Here is a 7,173-nt window from a genome sequence, read left to right on the forward strand (position 1 = left end):
CCACTGTCGCCAAAGTGCTTGCTCATAGGGGGTCATATGATTGTTGGGTTTTTCTCTGTATCTATTATTGTACGATCTACTGTACAATATAAAGCGCCTTGAGGCGACTGTTGTTGTGATTTGGCGCTATATAAATAAAATTGAATTGAATTGAATTGAATTGAATCGAATCAAATTGAATTGAAAGGGCAGGAGATCACCTCTCCAAGGTTTCCTCATCTATCCAAAGAGCTGTGACCCCTATGAAACTTTGCAGGTGTGCTGTCCAATATTCAGTAATGGTAGAAACATAGCTAACTTTACTGAGGTGCAGCATCAAAGTTTTTTTCATCTGATTGGCAGCTCCCTCTATTATGGTTCTGAGAGTGTGTCTGGAAATGACTTTTCATTGAGGATGCAGTGTCAATAAAAGTTCTTTAAAAGGTTTTTCAACCACAGAAAATGACCTTCACAAATGAAATTAACCATAGCGGGGCGATCATGGCTCAAGAGTTGGGAGTTCTCCTTGTAATCGGAAGGTTGCTGGTTCGAGCCCCGGCTTGGACAGTCTCGGTCGTTGTGTCCTTGGGCAAGACACTTCACCCGTTGCCTACTGGTGGCGGTCAGAGGGCCCGGTGGCGCCAGTGTCCGGCAGCCTCGCCTCTGTCAGTGCGCCCCAGGGCAGCTGTGGTTACAATGTAGCTTGCCATCACCAGTGTGTGAATGGGTGGATGACTGGTTGTGTAAAGCGCTTTGGGGTCCTTAGGGACTAGTAAAAGAGCTATACAAATACAGGCCATTTACCATTTAATCAGGAGCTTGTCAACCTTCGCCTGTAGTACCTGTCTGTTTGCACCCACCCACTGTCATCGCGTCACTGATTTTTGCTTGCTTCCTACTCAGATTTTATGTTTTTTGTCTGAATTTAGATTAATTGTGCTAATAGAGTATGTCAAAATGAAAAAAAAACATCCCTTTAAATTCAGACGTGAGGTTCTGCTGAAAAGAATGATACCAAACAAAGCAAGATAAACAGTTTTTAAAGATGAAATATAGAGGGAAATATGAATTAAAAGTAGTGAAAAACAGCCAATTATACCCTGGACCCCAGAGGGTGAAGGTTACAAGGTTACTTTATTTATACCAGTAGGCTAATTTGCTTTACAGAAAAAAATGATCGCATTTGGCATCCCCTCATAAAACCCAACAAAAAAACATACAAACACCCATTAAACCTGACAAGCACGTATTTGATAACTTAGACGAGTGATAAAAAATAATGTAAATAAGATTAAGATGAATCAAATAAAACAGTTCTTATTGAGTTCCATGACAGCCACAGGGAAAAAAACTGTTTTTATAACGCTTTGTCCCACAGCCTGGGATTAGAAGCCTCTGTCCAGAGGGAAGAAGCTGAAATTCACCACGAAGAAGATGGGAAACATTGAGGACTGACGAATGAAACTTGAATCAAAATAACACAAAAACGTTTTGAAATACCCAATAAACTCAAAAGCTGGGTCCAAGACCCAGAGCCCTGTGAAAGTGAATAAATGGACTCTTGTCCTGAATCGCTGCTTGTGAGTGTGTCGGCTCCTTGACACAGTGTACTACATAAAGGTAGACTCTAGCTAAATTGTTTGGTGCTGGTAAAGATCATTATGAGGTCAAGCTCATCATTATTGTTATCCTTGCATATGCATCCAATGACCACTGTAATGTAGGCAGAACTGGAACAGAATAAATCCATTGTCATCAAATCTGCTGACAAAGGAGGCGCCATTGTCACAATGGACAAAATTCAATATGAAAATGAAATCTTAAGACAACTAGCAAATCAAACTTTCTACAAAAAAACTTAAATCTGACCCTACAAAAGAATACTTTAAAGAACTACAATTGATACTTGAAGAGGGGTTGACCCAAGGTGACATTTCTCTGAAGGAGAAAACATTTTTATTTAATGAACATCCCTTAAGGGCTTTCTTATACATATTACCAAAAATTCATAAGAACCTAGAAGAACCACCTGGCAGACCCATTGTTTCTGGAATTGGTAGTCTAACTGAAAGAATATCAAGCTTTGTAAACTTCCACATAAAGAACTTTGTACCGTCCTTAAAGTCTTACATAAAGGATAGCTCCCACTTCTTACTTTTTCTCAAAGATCTGCCACCAATTGATACGGATACAATACTATGTACTTTAGATATTGAATCCCTGTATACCAATATTAATCAGACACAAGGCCTAGAGACCTTGGAATATTTCCTTGATACTAGGTCTACAAAATTACCATCTAGATCCTTCCTAACGAAGCTGGCTGCCTTTGTCCTAAAAAGAAACTATTTCTTTTTCAACAACACACCATACCTTCAGATCTCTGGCACTGCAATGGGAACTAAAATGGCCCCCAGTTTTGCCTGCCTTTTTGTTGGTCATCTGGAAGAACAAATTCTATATAATCACCAAAATAACCCTTATTTACCATTCATTGTATCTTGGAAACGGTATATAGATGACGTGTTTTTACTCTGGAAAGGACCAGTCTCTATATTATTAGAGTTCGTAGAATTCCTTAATGGACATTTTGCTGGCTTACGTTTCACCCTCAATTACAGTACTGAAGAAATTAACTTTCTGGACATGAAAGTAACAAAAAAAGACAAATCTCTGTCCACCTCTCTGTATTCTAAACCCACTGATCGGAATACATTATTGCATGCTGCAAGTTTCCATCCGAACCACCTCAAAAAGAGCCTCCCTGTAAGCCAGTTGATTAGACTCAAGCGTATCTGTGAAATTCGGGATGAATATAATGAGAGCAAAGGGGAGATGTTGAACAAATTTAAAGAAAGAAAGTACAAAGAGGACTGGTTAAGATCTGCAGAAGAGAAGGTGAGTACAGTAAGCAGGGATTTCTATTTAGCAACTAAGAAATCTCCAAAACATAAACCTAATCTTGTCTTTTGCACAACCTTTACTCCAAAAACAAGAATCATTAAAGAAATAATTTTAAAACATTGGCATATCCTTCAAAATGACCCAAACTTATTAGGTACCTTTAAAGAACCACCAATGATAACCTACAGGAAAGGAAGGAATATTAAAGATAGGCTTGTTAGAGCTTGCCAGGACCCGAATACTCCAGATAAAGCCGTGATAACCCATAACCTACAAGGTAATATCAAGTGTGGGGCATGCATTAATTGTCAATACACCAAAATCTTAAATCATTCAAAGACCCTATAGGTGACAAAACCATTGCCATAAAGGGCTTTATCACATGCAGAACTAAAAATGTAATCTACATGATACAGTGCCCATGCAGTAAAATATATATAGGAGAAACATCCCGCCCCCTGAAAGATCGAATTAATGAACACAGAACTTCGATCAAGAGGAATGATCTAACCACCCCTGTTGCAAGACACTTCAATGATAAACATCCAAATTCACCATTATTTTTTCTAGGCATTGAAGCCATTAAACTAAACCAAAGAGGTGGTAATATTAATTTTATCCAGAAAAAAAGAGAAGCATTTTGGATGTTCCGCTTTAAGAGTCTGCATCCCAGAGGTATGAATGAGGATTTTTCTATCAATGAGTTTTTGTGAACTGAACCTTTTTTCTTTTTTATGTTTTTATTCTAATTTTATCACATCTCATCTTAAGTCTACATTTTAAGTCTACATTTTAGAGATTTTACATTATAGAGACATAAATTAGGACCTCCAAAAGTTGAATCTGTTCATCTGGACGTAGCGTTTTGTGGGAGAAACGTTTCGTCACTCATCCAAGTGACTTCTGAAGAAGATCCGGAGGCCGGCCACGCGGAAGGCAGCGATGCAGGCAAAACAAATCCGGAGGCTGGCCACGCGGAAGGCAGCGGCGGCGACAGAGCAGGTCTGGAGGCCGGCCACGCGGAAGGCAGCGGCGGCGACAGAGCAGGTCTGGAGGCTGGCCACGCGGAAGGCAGCGGCGGCGACAGAGCAGGTCCGGAGGCCGGCTACGCGGAAGGCAGTGGCGGCGACGACCTTGTTCAGGAGGCCGGCCTCGACCCCCATGACGCCCAACTAGAGGCCTGGAAGGTGGTCGGCGAAAGCGAGGTGGAACGGGCCGAGCTGGATCTGACGGCAGTGTAGCAACTGCGGGGCCAGACGAAGCTGGACCAGGCGAGGATGAAGCTGATGCAGAGGCTGGACCAGGCGAGGATGCTGCAGATGCAGAGGCTGGACCAGGCGAGGATGCTGCAGGCGATGATGCGGACGCTGCAGGCAACGATGCGGACGATGTGAACGCTGCAGGCGGCGATGCTGCAGGCGACGATGTGGACGCTGCAGGCGGTGGAGCAGGTGGTGGCTGAACGGTCTCCCCGGAACCGTCAGTAGAGATGAGGATGCGGTGGCTGGGTCCTCCAAGACCCTGAGCTGACAAGGCGTAGTGCTGGACGGGCTCCTCGGCAGGAGGCTGGACGGGCTCCTCGGGCCCTCCAGCAGGGGCAGTCACAGGACCAGTGGGCACAGGGGCCCCTGGAACACACAGGACAGAACCAGCAGGCATCCGGGCCTCTGGCAGACACGGAACGGAACCAGCTGGCGTGCGGGCCTGTGGCAGGGACAAAACAGAACCAGCAGGTGCACAGACCTCTGGCAGGATTAACTCTCCCAGGCTCTCAGCGGAGAATGATGGCTGAGAGGTCTCAGAGTTCTCAGGTAACATGAGATTTGCCAGCTTCTTGGTTTCCAGGGGTCCAGAGTCAGCTGAGGGTTGGAGCTCAGCCTGTGGGGAGGCCCTGGAGAGAGTTGCAGTCTTTATGAGTGTGTCTTCTTGTTTAACCTGAATGAGAAAAGGGGGCGGCTCAACAGGAGACGGGGCTGCTAAAGACTGAGGTGCCGGTTGAAGTGAGAATGAAACTGGTGGTGGAGAAGATGGTTGAGCTACAGGTAAGGAGGACACTGGAGACTGAACTGATGATAAAGCTAATGATTCCTCTACCAACTGAGCTACTGACTGGGCTATGGACTGTAACAAAGTTTGTAGTAAATCTGGTTGTGGTAGTGACTGAGTGGCTGACGGGGCTGAAGACTGAGCTATGGGTAGCGGGGCTGAAGTCTGAGCTACGGGTGACTGAAATTGAGGTGACAGTGGTGGTGGAGTTGGTGATTGGGCTACAGGCCGGGCGGCTAACTGGGCCAAAGGTGGCTGCTGAGCAGGGGGCACTGAAAACTGAGCCGAAGGGGGCTGCTGGGCAGCGAACTGAGCTGAAGGTGAAGGAGGAGGTGTGATGGGGTGAAGATGGCGAGGAGGCCGTTTCTTCCTTAAGGGAGGATCGAGCAAATTGGCAATAAATAGTGATGGGAAAGACCGCTGGTGCCGAGAATACCAAGTGGCGAGGGCTTCCAGGAGGGCAGCTGAATCGTCCTTCCCTGGACTGCCCATGCTAAATAGTTTGAAGCAAAAACTGGCTCTCAGAGCTGTTACTATTTGTTTTAATCCTTTAATGTCCAAAAAACTGACAGTGAAGGTAGTAGATGACAGGAAATGGTCAAAACATACTACCTGGATAAGTCTCTTATGATTGTCTTCAGCATGGATTACACTCTGGCAGAAACCCCACAGCTGTTTGAGCATTTCCCCATTCGTGGCCAAACCTGAGTCCGCTGGGTCCATTTGGTGGTCGTGTCGTTCTGTAATGGTGTGCTGTGTGAGGGCAGGAGAAGAGGACCCAAACGCTGGACTATAACTCATAATCTCGAGAAATACCATGAACATAAGAACTAATCCCTCACCAAGAATAAGACATATTTATAATCATAATCAAAGCACCAGAGAATAAGAAATAATCCATAATGCAAAAATAAACCAAAACATAAAATCAAAATGCTGGGTCGAACCGACCCAGGACCGTGACACAGGGTTTATGATCTTGGCATTTATTTTCATTTCAAATCCAGCGATGTCTGAATTCATGAAGCAGTTATTTTAGCTTTACGGTGTGTTCAACCTTTTTAATAGTGTGTTGCAACGGCAAGCATCAACCTCTGAAAGAAGTACATGAAACGTCAATTCTGAAAAAACGAATAGAGTTTATTTCAAGTTGAAAAACAAAACTTGTTGGATAATGACGACCTCTGTAGCATTCACAGGGATCTGATCTTCAATATACAGAGCTGTTGTAGCTGCAGGTTTTTCTCTTCTGTTAACAAAAAACAAGCCACAAGTGCTGGAAATTATTTTCTTCTAGATCAGCATCTTTTTGTTGGGAAAGAAGTTTTTACTGCATCTTTAACTTTTACAAACAAATGAATCTAAAAATACACCTTGGATAAGAACTTCTTTACTACACATAACGTAACTGAACAGGTAACAGAAGAGCAAAATAAGCTGTAATTCTGGTCTAATGTTCTGCTGCTGACAAATAAACTTTAAATAACTGGAGCTGAAAGTAAAAATATAAATCTGTATTGCATCAGCATCACTCTCCACTGTGCTGTTTTTTACTTTCTGTTTCCATCAGCTGAGTCCTGTCTGTAGATTGACTGCATCTGTACAAAGTAACAGAGTCTCTGATTAGATCTTCTCACAAATTAGATGGTGAACTTTTGCTTGAAGGTTGGCCTGATGTTTCCATCCAGCAAACTCAAAGCAGATTGCCATGGATACAATCAGATTTCTTTTGAAAATGTGGTAAAATGTTTTTACAGAAATTAATTTACTAAGGATCCATTTGTAACTAGAAAAATTTGCATTTCCTGCGAAAATGCAGTGTGGATGCTGGAACGCTGAAGCTGTCAGCTGAAACTAGCTGAAAAAGCTGAAAAGTTGCAGAAATTGTAAAAACTTTGCAGAAGCAAAGGAACGTTGCTAAAATGTAGTAACTTAGCAGAACTGCAATATCTTAGAGGAAACATAATACTTGGCAGAAATACAATAGCATAGCAGAACTTAGCAGAAATATTGTAACTTACCAGAAACACGATAACTTCCCAAAAATACAAGAATTTCGGAGAAATAGTATAAGATAACAGAAAGAATATATTTAGCCAAACATTCTTAAACATTACAGAAATACTACTCTATAGCAGAAATGATATATTTAGAAAGAAAAATATAATATAGTAGAAATACTATGATTTAGCAGAAATCCTGCAATATAGCTCAATAACAATGATTTAGAACAGATACTATGAT

Source organism: Oreochromis niloticus, linkage group LG3, assembly GCF_001858045.2.
Source record: "Oreochromis niloticus isolate F11D_XX linkage group LG3, O_niloticus_UMD_NMBU, whole genome shotgun sequence".
NCBI lineage: Eukaryota > Metazoa > Chordata > Actinopteri > Cichliformes > Cichlidae > Oreochromis > Oreochromis niloticus.